This window comes from Protopterus annectens, chromosome 2.part0 (genome assembly GCF_019279795.1).
Source record: "Protopterus annectens isolate FY-2018-M chromosome 2.part0, PAN1.0, whole genome shotgun sequence".
In the NCBI taxonomy this organism is placed as follows: Eukaryota; Metazoa; Chordata; order Ceratodontiformes; family Protopteridae; genus Protopterus; species Protopterus annectens.
This window is the reverse complement of record NC_056728.1, coordinates 192,638,024-192,655,911: the sequence shown is the minus strand read 5'-3', so window position 1 is coordinate 192,655,911 and position 17,888 is coordinate 192,638,024. Positions and strand designations below refer to the sequence as shown.

The following is a 17,888-nucleotide window of genomic DNA, read 5'->3' as shown; positions in this document are numbered from 1 at the left end:
TTTGTAATTCAGGCCGACTGAGGGCAACCTGCCAGCAGGATTACCCAAATGTTATGACTGCAGCAGTGAATTCACTCTAACATCTACATTTATGGTAAGTATACACAACTGTACTTTTCTGGTGTCATTCCAATGGAATCCAGTACCTGACAGCCTGGATTGACAAACCACGTTGCTTTACCAGAGATGGCCTGAAGCTGTCTCCCTTGAGCTTCAGTCTCCTGGCAAAGGCTCTTGCCCTCCCCATAGTGCCCTTTTTAGGCAAAGCCATGAGGTCAAAACTACCATCATGAAAATTTCATCAAAATGTAAGTTAAAGGTCATGCTGCTAAACACTAGGAATCTAAACCTGAAACTGCACTCATTGCAAACATTCTTAACCCTGTAAGATGCTGACATCTGTGCAGTCAAAGAAACCTGGTTTAAAGCTGCGGAGAGCAACCCAGCCATAGCAGGTTACTTATCCTATCATACATTCAGACACCAAACCGTGGACAGCAAAGGAAAAGGAGGTGGAGCTGCAATATATATGAAAGACATTTACACCTCCAGGGTCGTCAAACAGTATGATGCACAGGAGACACTGCAGGTGCAGTTAACAATTGACAAGACCCCCCCCTCTTCAAATCATAGCTTGCTGTAGGCCCCCAACTTTGACTCAAGATGCCCATGCCACCTATCTGGACCTCTTTGAATCTATCAAGATTCAACTCTTTACCCTGATCCTGGGCGACTTTAACTGTCCAACCATAGACTGGAAGAAATACTCATGCCAAAACGCAAATGCCCAGAGAATCCTTGATTTTTCTCAGTGCAAATGCCTTGGATCAGTTGGTTGACCAGTTGCAAGAGGTGAAAATATCTTGGACTTGGTATTAACCAACTTGAGTAACCACTGCAGCATCCCTACAGTGTCATCAACCCTGGTAAGATCCGACCACAAAGCAGTCACTTAAGTCCCCCCCCCCCCCCCACACTCAGCTAGGGTCAAACAAAAAAACTTCTCCAAAGCTGATTACTACCTCCTGAGGGAAGGTATAAACAGCTTCTCACAGCCACTTCCCCCTCCATAGGAACTGGCACATATGTCCAAACCTACAAGAAATTACTACACAAGCATTTATATTGCTGCATGGAATCAGGAATACCCGATAGGATGAAGTCATTGTCCTGAAGGAAGAGTAAACCTGTCTAGTGGACATCTGCAATAAATAAACTCTGTAATAAAAGGAAAAAAGTTGCTGTCCAGGACCAAGGAGGCACAGGTGCCTAATTGGAAGCAATCTTTCCTTAGCCTGAACAAGCAAATAAGACCACTAGTGAAATCCTTCAACGCAAACTTTGAGTCTAAACTGGCCACATCTGCTAAAGACAATCATAAGGCCTTCATCACATATGTCTGCAGTTTCAAAGTAAGCACCCAGATCTGGTCAGAATTGGTGGTCAGGGACACCACATACACAAATGCTGTAGATGTAGCCATCCTGCTGGCAATGACCGGTCCAGTGAAAACTTCACCCCTCTGTCTCCCCATCTGTAAATCAGGACATTCCCAGCACCTGCTCCCCTCCCCTTATCTCCAGGGAGCAAGTCATCACTGCTCTCTCCAAAGGCAGAAAATACAGCCTCCATGGGACCCGATAGCATCCCAGACTGCATTCTACATGAACTCTGGGAGAAACTTGCAGCACCATTAGGCACCCTATTCAACCAAAGCTTCGTTCCAGCTGAGTGGAGGACAGCCACTGTCATCCCTTTGCATAAAGGTGGAGCGTCCACCGATCTAGGAAATTATAGACCCATCAGAGTAACTAGCCTGATCTGCAAGGCCATGGATCGGATTATCGTGGACCTCATTAACAAGGACCATTGGCAACCTCTAAATACTTGATCCCACACAGTTTGGTTTCAAGGGGTGGTCATGCCTGTTAAACTTGGTCAACGACTTTGAGATAGTCACCAAAGCCATGAATGAGGAGAAGACTGTGCACACCACCTACCTTGACCTGGCCAAAGCCTTCAATGCTATGCCCCACTCAGGTATAATAATCTCTCTCAACTAGGCATCAATCTATGTGTTACCAGATGGGTAGTAAACTGGTTCACTGATGCCACCCACCTAGTCAAAATAGGGGAAGCCACTTCAAGCAGTAGACCCGTAATGAGTGGTGCACCCTAGGGATCGCTCTTGGGGCCTCTGATGTTCTTCGTGTTTCACTGTTGCAATCATCACACTTGGGTTATCTGCCTGCAGGTAGCCCTCAGTCGGTCCGAATGCCAGAATCTTAGTATTTCTGAATCGGATGTTGTCACTTCTTCCATGATGTGAGGGGGTATAAAACAGGCAGCCAACGCCAATACGTCAGTTTTCTTGCCGTGGAGGAGCCCGAAGCAGTCAGCAAGTACCAGTCGGCCTCTACCTGAAACTTTCGTTTTCGAGTTTATAATCCTGAAGTTTTCTAAAGCTAAGTACCCTGTTGGGGATCCTTTTTTCTTGCTCTAACCAATGTCAGAAAAAGTTAACAATTGTCTTGCCTGTGGAAAGCAAATACCTCACACAGATTTTCAGTCTTACTGCATCACCTGTTTAGGCCCAGACCACGACGTCCCTCGCTGTCAGTTGTGTGCCTTGTTTAACGCCTGAACCATTCATCGGGCTATCTTTGTCACTAAATTCTTTCGCTGTCATTCTCTCTATTCCGTAATGGCTTCGATAAGCCATCTGACTACTGATCTTGTGAAAAAACGTAAAGATAGAGAGAGATACCATAGGTCCAAAACTGCCGACGGTGCTTCCATTAAGCTAGTCGCCAGTCCACCGGTACTCTGTGAGGTGCCTTCGCAGCCCCTGATGCCTGCTTCTGTGGATTCGCAGGCCTCTGCTGAGACCCATTTGGAGTCCGGTATGCCGCAAGATGCTTCTTTGACTATGGAACCTGCGGATGTCTCTACCTTGGATGTGTCCAGAGCCACTGTGCAGGCACAGGCTTCTGAGGGTGTATTCCATCCTACTGATCGAATCATACTGACTTCATTTTTGCCAAAACGACAAGAGTTTCTTGGGCCCAGAGTACGCACTATGCCTAGAAAACTGACCAGCAAAGCGCATGCTCAAGCTCCCATGCCACAAAAACAAATGCTTAGGAATGGCTGAAGACCTTATTACCCTGATTAGGGGAAGCCGGCCTTCCCCTGCTAAGAGACAAAGAATTAAGTTTCCTTCTGATTCTACAGACCAGCAGTCCGATGACTGACCCTTCTGATTACCAGGACATGCCCTTAACCTATGAGTATTCAGATGTAGAGGAATCCATTCCCTCTGCCTCCCCTCCAAAGGATTTTTCTTTTGGTTAAACCTTGCATACATTGAGAGCATTTCCCCTGGGAATGCCAAGACTACCCTCAGTCCAAAAAGAGACTCAGAGAATTTTTAGAGTTGCCACAGCACAGGCCTCTAGCTATACCCCCTGTCCTGGATGTTGTAGATGTTTTTATAGAATCTAGCCTTACTCCAGATACATTACCCCCGGCTCCTAGTAAACCTGAAAGGTACTACAGAGTACCTGATTCTCACAGAGTTCTCTTCAAGAATCCAACTGTGGATCCAGAGACCATTTCCCAGGGACCTAAAGGTATTAAGGCTACTACAGCCAAAAATCCTACCCCTTCGGACAGGGATTCCAGAGCTTTAGACAGATGGGGTAAGAAGGTATGTACCTCTACAACTCTTGCCATCAGGGCATTGAATTGCCAGTTTCACATGTTGGAGTACCAGCAACATACTATGGAACTAATTAAATAAGAAATGGTATTACTTCCATATTGTGCAGAAAATAAAGATTTACAAAAGCTAATGCATTCTGCAAACCAAATTAGTAAGCATACTTTGCAGTGTGGTTCTGATGCCCTAGAAGCATCCTGCAGGGCTGCCGTCACTGGCTCTGTACTGAGAAGGCATGCTTGGCTGAAAGAACAAACCTTGCCAGATCATGTCAAATTCAAATTACTAGATGCTCCTTTAAATAAGGACTGTTTGCACCAAAGCAGAAAAAGTTCTTAAAAAGATGGAAGAAAAAGTTAAATCTATGCAACCTCTCAAAGAATTTTTACAAGTGCAACCACCTAGATTCAGTAGGCATTGGCCTTCTAAAAACTGGTCCTTTCCAGCCCCTTCCAGGCCTTCCCAGACCCAGGGGAAACAGGCCACCCAGACTACAGTCTTGGGGTATGCAGAGATCTAAACAATGGAGTGCCCCCACCCCTAAAACAGGGAGTGGTAAGCTGCCCCTTATGGAAAAAGTTCCCAATGACTTTTTAATTACCCTGCCCAGCTCTGTCCAGTTACTTGTGCCCCTAGGAGGAAAACTTGCCCTTCATGCAAAAAACTGGATGTCCATAACTCAGGACCGATGTGCCCTAAACATTGTATCCCAGGGGTACAATTTCTACTTCCATTCACTGCCAACCCCAAGAAGGTTTCCAGACCTACCTCCAAACCAGTGGGCAGAGACTCAAAATTAAGTGCTTTTCCCTGCTCAATATCAGAGCTGTCCAACCTGTTCCAGTAGAACAAAGGGTTCAGGGTTTCTACTCCAGACTTTTCCTGGTGCCCAGAAAAGAGGGCTCTTGGTGCCCAGTTCTGGATCTTTCAATTCTCAACTTTCTGGTGATCCCAAAATTCAAGATGCTAACCCTGCCACATCTTTTCCCTATGCTAAACAAGGATGCCTGGTTAGTCACTCTAGACTTAAAATAAGCTTATCTGCACATCCCCATAAGGGAGTCATGCAGGAAATATCTAAGTGCATAGAGCCTGCCCTGAAACAATCAGTTCTCTGGACTTCCCTTTGGCTTATCTACTGCGCCCAGAGTATTCACAAAGTGCCTGGTTCCAGTCATTGCATACTGCAGGCAGAGAAATAGCCAAATTTTCCATACTTGGACAGCTACCTGATTCAGGCGGACAGTCAGGAATTTCAAATTCAGCACCTGACATTTGTAAAAAGCCTTCTCACTTCATTGGGGTACACCATCAACAAAAAGAAATCACAACTCGTACCCAGTCAAAAGACTGTATTCCTGGGAGCAAGCTTGGACACATTTTCCCAGATGGCATTTCTCACTTCAGAAAAGCAGGTTTACCTGACAAACTACTTCAAACAAATGGCCACCAGAACCCAGCTTTCTGCAAGAAAAATACTGCAAGCACTGGGGTTCATGGCTTCATGTATTCTGCTAATTCCATATGCAAGACTGCATATGAGGAAACTTCAGTGGCACTTAAAAAGTCATTGGTGCCAACATTCTCAGGACAAGTCTTTGGTGCCAACATTCTCAGGACTTGTCTAAGGGCAAAGTTCCTTTGGTGGGCAGAAGGATGCAACCACAACAAGGGACTGCTTTTCACTCAACCCCCCCCCCTCCGCCACCAAAACCTTGACAACAGATGCATCAAACTATGCATGGGGGGCTCACATGGCAGGCAAATGCATTCAGGGCCACTGGAGCCCGGGCCAGATTCTCCTGCACATCAATCAAAAAGAGATACTAGCTGTACAGAATTCTCTGACAGCCTTCAAATACCTAATCCTTCCAGGATAACTGCTTATAAAAGCAGACAACACCACAGTTATGTGGTACATAAACAAGCAGGGGGGAAGCCATTCTTACCCACTCTGCAGGTTAGCCATGGCTCTGTGGAACACAGCCTTGAGCAACTAAGTGCATCTACAAGCTCAATTCCTGCCAGGCAAGCAAAAATCACTGGCAGATGACTTGAGCAGAAATCTCCTAGACCCACACGAGTGGAAATTGGAGCCCAACACCTTCAACCTTCAAATCCAGAGGTGGGGGACACCGGAGGAGGACCTCTTTGCCTCCCCCTAGAACCACCAATTGAGCAAATTCTGCACCAGGAACCCTCTCAGCAGGGCCTGGAAGGTGGATGCCCTATCCTTTCAATGGGAAAACCTCTCAATTTATGCCTTTCCCGCTCTGCCACTTCTCTCGAGAGTACTACTCAAGATAAAACAGGACAGGCTAAGGGCAATTCTTATTGCCCAGACTGGCCACTCCAGCACTGGTATCCACTCTTACACAGCCTGACAGCTGTGCCACCCTAGCACCTTCACCAGATCCCTATCCTGCTGTCTCAGCAGGAGGGGTAGATTTTGCATCCACAGTTGCAAACCCTAAACCCTGCAGCCTGGCTTATACCTTGAATACCCCATCAATAACCCTCAGCAAACAGGTGCCGGATACCATTCTTGAAGCCAGAAGGCGTAGTACTAGGAAATCCTATGCTGAAAATTGGAAAAGATATTGTTCTTGAAATCAGGCTCTAGGGATGGGCACAGCAGTGCCCTCCTTACCTGTAATCCTGGATTACCTAGCAGAGCTACTCCACAGTGGCCTATCCTTCTCCTCCATTAAGATTCATGCCTCTGCCATCTCTGCTCAGTACATACTGAGCCTCCACTTTTTTCTCACCTTCTCATCAAACAGTTCCTGAGAGAGGATAGCAACTTAAGCTCCTCTAGGAGAGCACCCACCCCTGCTTGGGACCTTAACTTTGTACTGGAAAAGCTTACGGTTCCCCTCTTTGAACCTGCTGACTCAGCAGAGTTAAAATTCCTCTCTTGGAAAACAGCCTTGCTTTTAGCCGTAACTTCAGCAAGAAGAGTGTCTGAGTTGCAGGCACTTATGGCTGTTTAACCCTTCATTATTTTCTATGCTGACAGGGTTTCCCTCAGGACTGACCCGTCCTTAATGCCTAAGGTGGTGTCCAGTGTGGCTCTAAACCAGTCCATCCATTTGCCAACCTTCTTCCCTAATCCTCAGAATAAAGAGAAAAGGATCCTGCATTCCTTGGATGTGCACAGACAGCTCAGGTTCTACCTTGACAGGACTAAACCTTTCAGAAAATCTGACCAGCTGCTAGTCAGCTTTGCTACAGGGGCAGAGGGTAAGGCCATGTCAAAACAAACCATTTCCAAATGGATAGCACACTGCATCCATTTCTGCTACAAGCACCATGGAAAACCTACCCTACAGGGGATCAGGCCACATTCTGCTAGGGCTACTTCCACCTCTACAGCTTTGCTCAGGGGAGTCCCTACCAGGGACATTCTGGAAGCTGCAACCTGGAGTTCTGTACACACTTTCACCAAGCATTACCACTTGCCTATCTTTTCTAAATCTACTGCTGGATTTGCTCCAGCAGTCTTGCAAGGCCTGCTAGCCAGCCCTAACACCTCTTGACTGCCTCCGCCCTTCCTCAGCTTTGAGAATCATCCCAAGTGTGATGACTGCAACAGTGAAACACAAAGAACATAGTACAATTGTGTACACTTAACATAAATGTAGATGTTCGAGTGTATTCACTGTTGCAGTCATGGTTTTCCTCCTTCCAGCCCCCTGGCTTTCTCCGACTTTCTACCTCTCCTCTCTGGCCATTCCTAATGGCATTGGTATTTACTTTTTACTGGTGGTGTTTCCCACCATATACCAGCTCCCTATTTCGGGGCTCCTGACATTTGAGGCAAGAAAAACTGATGTAATGGCATCGGCTGCCTGTTTTATACCCCTGACGACCTGACGTCATGGAAGAAGCGACAGCATCCGATGCAGAAATACTAAGACTCTGGTATTCAGACCGACTGAGGGCTACCTGCAGGTAAATAACCAAAGTGTGATGACTGCAACAGTGAATACACGCAAACATCTACATTTATGGTAAGTGTACACAACTGTACTTTTGGGATATACTTTCCTGAGGTGCAAGCCAAAACCAGTGGGCTATGGCTGAAGAAGTTTGCAGATGACTGCAAGCTGGGTACTGTCATCAGTTCCCCTAGTGATTTGGGGAAGAGGGTCTCACCCAAACAAATGACTGGTGCCAGAAGCATGGCCTCAAACTTGAATGCCGAAAAATGTATTTTTCCCTTCGGGGAGTGACATCCTCACAAATGATCACATTATTAAGGTCCTAAGCATGCAGTTAGTCATGAGGGACTTGAGTACCCAGGTTGATAGCAGACTGACTTTTGACCACCATATTGCCTTCAGTGTACAGAAAGCTTTCTACATAGCCCATCTCATTAGTAAGGGTATCTCATCCAGGGACAAGGTGGTCATAACATTCCTGTATGTTTTCCTTATAAGACCCATTATTGAGTACAGTGCCCCTTTCAGGATGTACTACACAAAGTGCATGCAGCAGCTGGAGTGACCACAGAGGTTCCTCACCAGGAGAATTTAGGGCCTCTAACATCCACTCTACACAGATAGGCTAAAGGCCTTGTCCCTCTTCTCAGTCTCCTACATAATCCTCAGTGGTGACCTCTGTCTGGCATACAAAGCAATCTCAGACCCCGCCTTGATGGAACTGCTGCATATCCTCAAGTCAAACTCCACTTGAATTACCCATATGTTTGACCTCAACCTGGTCTGTGACATCAAATGGACTTGATGGTGGGACAGATTTGCTTCCCAGAGACTCCCCCTTTTGTGGAATAGGCTCGATGTCTGTCAGAGTACCTTAATAACCCTTTTTAAGAGCAACCTGGATAACTGGATGGGGAACAAAAAATACACCCCTGGGATTTAACCTGTGTCCCTGCTGGACAATGGCATCAGGTGCTGACTTGTTGGAAAATGGGCAAAATTCTTGGCTAAGCTTGTAAGGGTCTCAGGGCTAATAGCCTAGTAACTTCATATGATCCTATGATATAGTCGTCTTCTGCATAATTCTGCATAAGGAGAGTGAAAAAAAAGTCAAACATTGCAGTTGTAATATTTCTGCTATTAGAATTATTTTAAAGATATTTTGTAGATTTTTCCCCACCTTGACTCTTATGCGACTTTTAAAGGCATTGTTTGTAACTTGTGATATTTTGTGTTTCACTGTTGCAGTCATTACATTTGGGTAATCTGCTGGCAGGTTGCTCTCAGTCGGCTTGAATTCCAAAGTCTTGGGTCCTGCGTCGGTTGCAGTCTCCTCTTCCATGACGTCCGGTCGTTAGGGGTATAAAACAAGCAGCCAACGCCATTTTATTTAGTCTTTCTTGCCGCGCGGTGCCTGAAGCAGAAGCAGTTCGCAAGTGCCGGTCGACCGACTCCTGAAATTTTCGAATTCGAGTTTCAGAATCGAAGTCTTCACTAAAGCTAAGTACCCTGTTGGGGAAACTTTTTTCTTGCTCCATACCGATGTCAGCAAAAGTTAATAATTGTATTACTTGTGGGAAGCAAATACCTCATAAGGATTTTCATTTATGCTGTTTTCCTTTCCTAGGCTCTGATCATAACGTGCCTAGCTGTCGGTTTTATGCTAGATTTAACCAACGCAGTATTAAGTGTCAGTATATCTTTGCCTCAAAATATTTTGGAAACAGATTTAACTTTCCTGAAATGTCGTCGGATAGCAATTCGACTACCGGAGTACACAAAAAATGCAATGAAAAGGACAGAGACAGACCGAGGTCCAAAACAGACTAAGCTTTTCCTAAGTCAGTTGCCGGCTCGCCGGTACTCAGTGAGGTGCTTTCGCAGCCCCTGATACCCGCTACGTTCGAGTCGCAGGCCCCTACCATGACCCATGTGGAGTCTGGCATGCCGCGAGATTCTCAAAGTATTGTACCCATGGATGTCTCTTCCTCGGATGGGTCCGGAGCCGGTGAGCAGGCACCGGCTTCTGAGGGTGTATTCAGGCCACAACATTTTTATATAAAACAGACGCCGGCTTCAAAATCAAAGACAAAAGCTACTTCTAAAGCTAAAAAAACGAGGCATGAGCCACGTGCACAGGCCTCTATGCCCAAAAAACAGATGATCAAAATGGCTGAAGACCTAATTATCTTGATCAGGGGTTCCCAACCCCCTCCTGATAAGAGGCCTAGGCAAGACACTGATTATGAATCTTCAGATCAGGTTTCTATTTTTTCTGATTTCTCTTCTGATCAGGAATTATCTATAGCACCCTATGAGGATTCTGATGCAGAGGAATCTATCCCATCTGCATCACCTCCTGAAGATTATTCCTTTGCAGAAACCTTGCATACTTTGAGGGAACATTTTCACTGGGAGTGTCAAGATTTTTCAGAATCAAAAAAGAGGCTCAGGGATTTCCTCCTTCTCCCTCTATGCTGAATAGGCCTTTAGCCATACCTCCTGTTTTAGACATTGTGGATGATGTGTTTTCAGAGTCAAGCTTGACTCCAGACTCCTTACCTCCGACTCCCAGCAAGCCAGACAGATATTACAGGGTTCCTGAGTCTCACAAATCTTTATTTAGAAACCCTGCTGTTGACCCTGAAACTATTTCACAGGGTCCAAAGGGTGTTAAGACCTCAACAGCAAAAAATCCTACCACCTCTGACAGATTCAAGGGCACTGGATAGATGGGGAAAGAAGGTTTATACATCTGCAGCCTTGGCAATTAGGGCCTTAAACTGCCAGCGTCATATGCTCAAGTATCAACAACATGTTATGGGATTACTGAAACAGAAAATTATGTTGATTTCTGAATGTGCAGAAAATAAAGAATTGCAGGACTTATTGCATGCAGCAGAACAAGTTGGAAAGCATACTTTGCAATGTGGTTTTGATTCTTTAGAGGCCTCCTGCAGGGCCGCAGTTACTGGATCTGTGATTAGGAGGCATGCCTGGCTAAAAGAGCAAAATTTGCCTGATCATGTTAAAGCTAAATTGCTGGATGCACCTTTACAGCATGATGCTCTTTTTGGTATTAAGGCAGAAGAGGTTTTAAAGAAAATGGAAGACAAAGCTAAGTCTATGCAAACTGTAACAGACTTCTTACAAGTGCAGCCACCAAGATTCAGTAGACACTGGCCTACAAAAAATTGGTCCTTTCCTGTGTCCAACAGAGCTCAACGGGCAAATCCAGGCGCCCCAGAGGTTCTAGATACCAGTCACAGGATTCTTACAGGTCAAAGCAATGGGGTGCTTCTGCCTCCAAATCTGGAGGAAATAAAGCGCAGCCGTACAGTAAAAAGTCTCAATGACTTTCCTCTGCCCATCACCAAGCACTTACTTTTGGCAGCACCTTTATGGGGAAAATTAGCACTTTTTGCTCAAAATTGGCAGTTAATAGCTCAGGACAAGTGGGTGCTGAACATCGTATCTCAGGGATACAGATTCCACTTCCATACTCTGCCAATTGCAAACAGTTGGCCAGATCTGCCAAAAAATCAATGGGCAGAGGCACAGAAACTGGTTACGTCCCTCATGGATATGGGGGCTATTCAGCCAGTACCAGAACAGGAAAAAGGACAAGGTTTTTACTCAAGACTGTTCTTGGTACCCAGGAAAGAGTAGGTTTGGCGTCCAATACTGGATTTATCAATTTTGAACACATACCTGGACATTTCAAAATTCAAAATGTTAACTTTGCAGCAGCTTCTGCCCATGCTGGGCAAGAATGCTTGGCTGGTGACATTAGACCTAAAAGAGGCATACCTGCTTATCCCAATAAGGGAATCGTGCAGAAGATACCTCTGTTTCAAGGCTGGCTTTATGCATTACCAAATGTTCATCGTGCATACAGCTGCAGTCATAACAGATGGGTTCTCCTGCCGTCAGGCGGGTCCTCGGTCGGCCGAATTCCAAAGTCTAGGTCCGGCGTCGGTTGTAGTTGCTTCTTCCCTGACGTCAGTGTGACAGGGGTATAAAAGAACCAGCCGACACCATTTTCTTCAGTCTTTCTTGCCACGCGGTGCCCGAAGCAGAAGCAGTTCGCAAGTGCCGGTCGGCCAGCTCCTGAGATTACGAAAAATTTGGAACCGAAGTCTTCTTAAAAGCTAAGTACCCCGTTGGGGAAACTTTTTCTTGCCTCAGACCGATGTCAGACAAAGTTAATAATTGTATTCCTTGTGGGAAGCAAATACCGCATAAGGATTTCCATTCCCTCTGTATACCTTGTTTAGGCCCAGACCACGACGTCTCGATCTGTCGCTTTTGTGCTACATTCAACAAACGCACTATTAAGCGTCGGGCGGAGTTCGCCCAGCATTATTTTGGGAAAGCATTTAACTATACTATGTCGTCGGATACTCCGACTCCGGTTTGGTCTAAAAAACGCAGAGACAAGGACCGACACACTAGGTCCGCGGCCTCTACTGACACCACGCCAAAGCCGACTACATGTGGTCCGGTTCTCAGCGAGGCGCCTACGCAGCCCCTGATTACCGACGACCCATCTTTGGCGGTGTCTCCTGTACCCGAGGTCGCAGGCTCCTCGGCCCACACCCTGACTACAGATACCGAAGCCACGCTTTGCGTTGAAACAGAATGTGGACAGGTCCACCTCCACTCAAGGTGTCTTCAGACCTTCCTCTTCTTTCTCCATCAAGGCTTTCACCAAGTCTAAAGCTACCATGCACCCTAAGAGACTAGCTACTCAGGGCCCATCTCCAGGCCCCATGCCTAAGAAACAGATGCTTAAAATGGCTGAGGATTTAATTACTCTAATCAGAGGTTCTCAGCCACCTCCGGACAAAACTCCCAGAGTGGAGGAAGATTCCCCCTCCTCTGATCAGGGCTCCATTATTTCAGAGCACTCTGATTATCAGGAACAGTTTTACTCCCCTTTTGAAGACTCTGATGCAGAGGAATCTATTCCTTCTGTATCCCCCCCCCCCCCTGAGGATTACTCATTTGGTGAAACTCTGCATACCTTAAGGGAACACTTCCACTGGGAAGGCCAGGATTATTCAGATTCCAAGAAAAGGCTCAGGGAATTTATTTTGTTACCCCAGCACAGGCCTCTGGCTATTCCTCATGTCCTGGACATCCTAGATGATGTTTACTCGGAGGCCTGCCTTAACCCGGACTCTCTTCCTCCAGCTCCAGTTAAGCCTGACAGGTACTACAGGGTTCCTGACTCACACCAATTTCTATACAAAAGCCATGCTGCTGACCTAGAAACCATCTCACAGGTGCCCAAGGGAGTTAAGGCCTCCATTGCCAAAAACCCATTGCCTTCCGAGAGAGATTCCAGATCCTTAGAAAGGTGGGGAAAAAAGGTATATACCTCTGCTACCTTATCCATGAGGACCTTAAACTGTCAGTTTCATATGCTAAAATACCAACAGTTTCTGTTATCTCATTTGAAAAGTAAAATGTCACAACCTGAACAACCAGACATGGAGGAGTTGCAGGATTTGATGCATAGTGCAGAACAAGTGGGTAAACATACCTTACAATGTGGTTTTGATGCTCTAGAGACCTCATGTAGAGCTGCTGTTACAGGCTCAGTCATACGTAGGCATGCCTGGCTCAAGGAACAAGCCTTGCCTGATCATGTCAAAGCTAAATTACTAGACACCCCTCTTCAAAAGGATGTACTATTTGGGGCAAATGCTGAGGAAGTATTACGGAAAATGGTGGAAAAGGCTAAATCAATGCAAACTGTGAAAGAATTTCTGCAGGTTCAATCCCCACGTTTTAGTAGAAATTGGCCTTCCAAAAACTGGTCCTTTCTTGCCACAGACAGACCCCAAAGAGGCAGATACAGGCGCCCGAGGGGCAGAGGGCAAACACAAGGCTCGTACAGAGGCAGACAGTGGCAAGCTCCTATACAAAGAGGTGGTGAGGACAACTCGCAATCTTTCAGAAAGCAAAACCAATGACTTTCCCCTTTGCATGCCAACCAGGTCTCAAATGGCAGCCCCCTTAGGAGGAAAGCTGGCACTATTCTCAAAAAATTGGCATATTGTCACAAAGGACAAATGGATCCTGAACATTATAAACAGAGGCTACAAATTCCATTTTCATACCCTTCCAAAAATGAAAGGCATGCCAAACATGCCACACAATCAAAGGGCAGAGGCACAAAAGCAAATTTCAGATCTTATAAACATGAAAGCTATTCAAGAGGTACCTACGCATCTAACAAGGTCAAGGTTTTATTCCAGGCTATTTCTGGTACCAAGGAAGGGAAAAGATTGGAGACCTATTTTGGACCTATCCATCCTAAACACATTTCTACTGCACAAAATTCAAGATGCTCACTCTACAGCAACTTCTTCCCATGCTGGGCAAGGAGTCTTGGCTGGTAACATTGGACCTCAAGGAGGCATACCTGCATGTCCCAATCAGATAAAATTGCAGAAGATACCTCAGATTTCTTGCAGGTTCAACCCATTATCAATTCTCTGCATTGCCCTTTGGTTTATCTACTGCGCCCAGAGTATTCACAAAATGCCTGGCATCAGTAATTGCCTACTGCAGACTTCAAGGGATGCAAATATACCCTTATTTGGACGACTGCCTGATCCAAGCGGACAGCAAGCACATTCTTCTGAAACATCTGGCTTATGTAATAATGTTATTAAACTCTCTAGGATACACAGTCAACAAAGAGAAATCAAGACTAATACCCTCTCGGAAGATAATCTTCCTGGGTGCCAATTTGGACACAAACACCCAGATGGCCTACCTCACGCCAGAGAAGCAGGGGCAACTAATTCAATATTTCAGAACACTGGCAAATTGCACCAGGCTGACTGCAAGAAAAATCCTGCAGGCTCTGGGATTCATGGCATCTTGCATCTTACTAAACCCATGTGCAAAGCTGCATATGAGAACTACAATGGTACCTAAAAAAACATATGATCTCAACACAGCCACAGTTTGGAAACATTAATACCACTAATTCCATGTCTGCAAAAGGAATTTCTGTGGTGGGCTCAAGCATGCCAAACAAACACAGGTCTTCCATTAAGCAAGCCTCAAGCAAATCAAGTCATCACAACAGACGCCTCGGACTACGCCTGGGGGCGCACATGACAGACCGGTGCATTCAGGGCAAATGGACCCAAAAAGAAAAGCACCTTCACATCAATCAAAAAAATGCTAGCAGTGATAAATGCTATTACAGCTTTCAAGGACCTTCTACAACCAGGTCAGCTATTGATAAGAACAGACAACACCACAGTTATGTGGTACATAAACAAGCAGGGAGGAACACATCCTTATCCCTTATGCAGACTGGCCATGTCACTTTGGAACATGGCCATGGACTTACAAATGGAACTACAAGCACAGTACTTGCCAGGCAAGGAAAACACGCTGGCAGACAACCTAAGCAGGAATATGACAGATCCACACGAATGGAAGTTGCATCCAAAAGTTTTTACAGAAATAATCCAAGAATGGGGAAGGCCAGGCATAGATCTCTTTGCCTCCCACAAAAATCATCAATTGGCAAAATTCTGCTCAAGGATCTTCCATCCAAAGGCCTGGAGAGTGGACGCTCTCTCTTTCAGTTGGACAATGACAGTTTATGCCTTCCCACCTCTTCCTCTGCTGCCCAAAGTCCTATTGAAGACCAGAGCAGACAGACCACAGATGATCCTCATTGCTCCGGACTGGCCAAGGCAACACTGGTACCCACTCCTGAGGAGCCTGACGCATTCCCCACCATGGACCCTGCCTGTAATGCCTCTTCTTCTGACTCAGCACAGCTTCAAAACTCTTCACAGTCAGCTGAAAACACTCAATCTAGCCGCATGGAAGACTCCTTAGCATCGCAGCAGGCCCTGCTCTCCAAGGAGGTGCAGGATGTCATTTTGGAGGCCAGAAGGCCATCAACTAGAAAAGCTTACTCTGCAAAATGGAAACGTTTTTGTGTTTGGAATGAGAAAAAGGGCCAACGCCCTGGAAAACTGAATTTACCTCAAATACTACAATATTTGGCTGAACTGCTAAGCAGTGGACTTTCGTTCTCCTCTATCAAAATCCATGCCTCAGCCATTTCTGCAGAATACAACACTGATCCACCTTTATTCTCTCACCCTCTATTAAGACAGTTCCTCAGAGGGGCTAAGAATTTAAGACCTCCAAGGAAACAACCAATACCTGCTTGGGATCTTAATTTCATTCTGGAAAAACTGACTTTGCCTCCTTTTGAACCAGCTGCCTCATCAGATTTACAATATTTGTCCTGGAAAACAGCTTTCCTTCTGGCTATCACTTCAGCTCGTAGAGTTTCAGAACTACAGGCTCTTATGGCTGTCCAGCCTTTTATCATCTTCCATCAGGACAGAGTTTCATTACGTACCAACCCGTCCTTTATGCCTAAAGTGGTATCCAAGGTAGCTTTAAATCAGGCCATACATTTACCTACCTTTTATCCTAATCCTCAAAACAAAGGGGAGAGATTACTGCATTCCTTGGACATCCACAGACAACTGCGTTATTATTTGGACAGAACAAAACCTTTCAGAAAATCAGAACAGCTTTTTGTGGCCTATGCAGTAGGAGCTCAAGGAAAGTCAATATCCAAACAGACAGTCTCAAAATGGATAGCCCACTGCATACGCTTTTGCTATTCCTTTCATGGCAAAACTGTGCCTACAGGCATTAGAACTCATTCTACCAGGGCCACAGCCACCTCTGCAGCCTTCCTCAGAGGAGTTCCTACCAAGGATATTTTAGAAGCAGCCACTTGGAGTTCTGTGCATACCTTCTCTAGGCACTACAACCTACCATTATACTCCAAATCTAGAGCAGGCTTTGCCACTGCAGTCTTGCAGGGCATTTTGGCTCCTCCTAGCTCCACCTAGGGCCTACCACCCCTTTCTTAGCTTTGGGATTCTACCCATCTGTTATGACTGCAGCTGTATGCACGATGAACATAGTACAGTTTTGTACCTACCATAAATGTAGATGTTCGAGTGCTAATACAGCTGCAGTCCAGGTTTCCCTCCCTCCTTCCCCTCCAGGGGTCTTCTTTTATGGTGTATTTGCTTGCAACTACTGGTCTTTGATTATATTGCATTGCATTATTACATAATTTTATGTATTGCCTTCCTTCTGGTGGCACCTGACATCTGGGGCAAGAAAAACTGAAGAAAATGGCGTCGGCTGGTTCTTTTATACCCCTGTCGCACTGATGTCAAGGAAGAAGCGACGACAACCGATGCCGGACCTAGACTTTGGAATTCGGCCGACCGAGGACCCGCCTGACGGCAGGAGAACCCATCTGTTATGACTGCAGCTGTATTAGCACTCGAACATCTACATTTATGGTAGGTACAAAACTGTACTTTCTCTGCACTGCCCTTTGGCTTATCTACTGCACCCAGGGTCTTTACGGAGTGCCTGGCACCAGTAATTGCATTTTGCAGACGAAGTATACAAATATATCCTTACTTGGACGACTGTCTCATTCAAGCAGAGACCAAGGGCATTCTTCTTCAGCACCTGGTGTTTGTGAAAAGGCTTCTAACATGCCCAGGGTACACAATAAACGAAAAGAAATCACAACTGGTACCCTCTCAAAAGATAACATTCCTGGGTGAAAGCTTGAATACACCTGTCCAGATGGCTTTCCTCACGCCAGACAGACAAAGGCAACTGACTACTTACTTCAAACTAATCGCAATGAAAACCCATTTATCTGCAAGACAAACTCTGCAGGCTTTGGGGTTCAGGGCATCCTGCATCCTACTGATTCCATATGCAAGACTGCATATGAGGAAACTACAATGGTACCTAAAAAGTTTATGGAGTCAACATTGTCACAGTCTGGAAACAGTGATTCCTCTCATTCCCTGCCTACAACAGGAGTTTCTGTGGTGGGCAAAGGCATGTCACCAGAACATTGGATGGGCTTTCACTCTACCCCCTGCCAGCCAAACCTTACCAACAGACTCATCCGATTATGCATGGGGGGCCCACCTGGCGGGAAGATACATTCAGAGCATATGGACCCCAAAACAAATGCATCAGCATATCAACCAAAAAGAGATGTTAGTTGTTCAAAATGCCCTGACAGCCTTCAAGGACTTACTTCATCCAGGACAACTACTGATAGACGGACAACACCACGGTTATGTGGTATAAAAACAAGCAGGGGGGCGCGCACT

At 45.8% G+C, this 17,888-nt stretch overlaps 1 protein-coding gene across 1 annotated transcript in view; it reads left to right on the top strand.

Moving 5' to 3' along the window:
- The window catches only part of EPB41L5 (erythrocyte membrane protein band 4.1 like 5), a gene marked incomplete in the record, with an annotated part of 2,576,260 nt that overhangs the window by 1,400,686 nt on the left and 1,157,686 nt on the right, over positions 1–17,888 (top strand).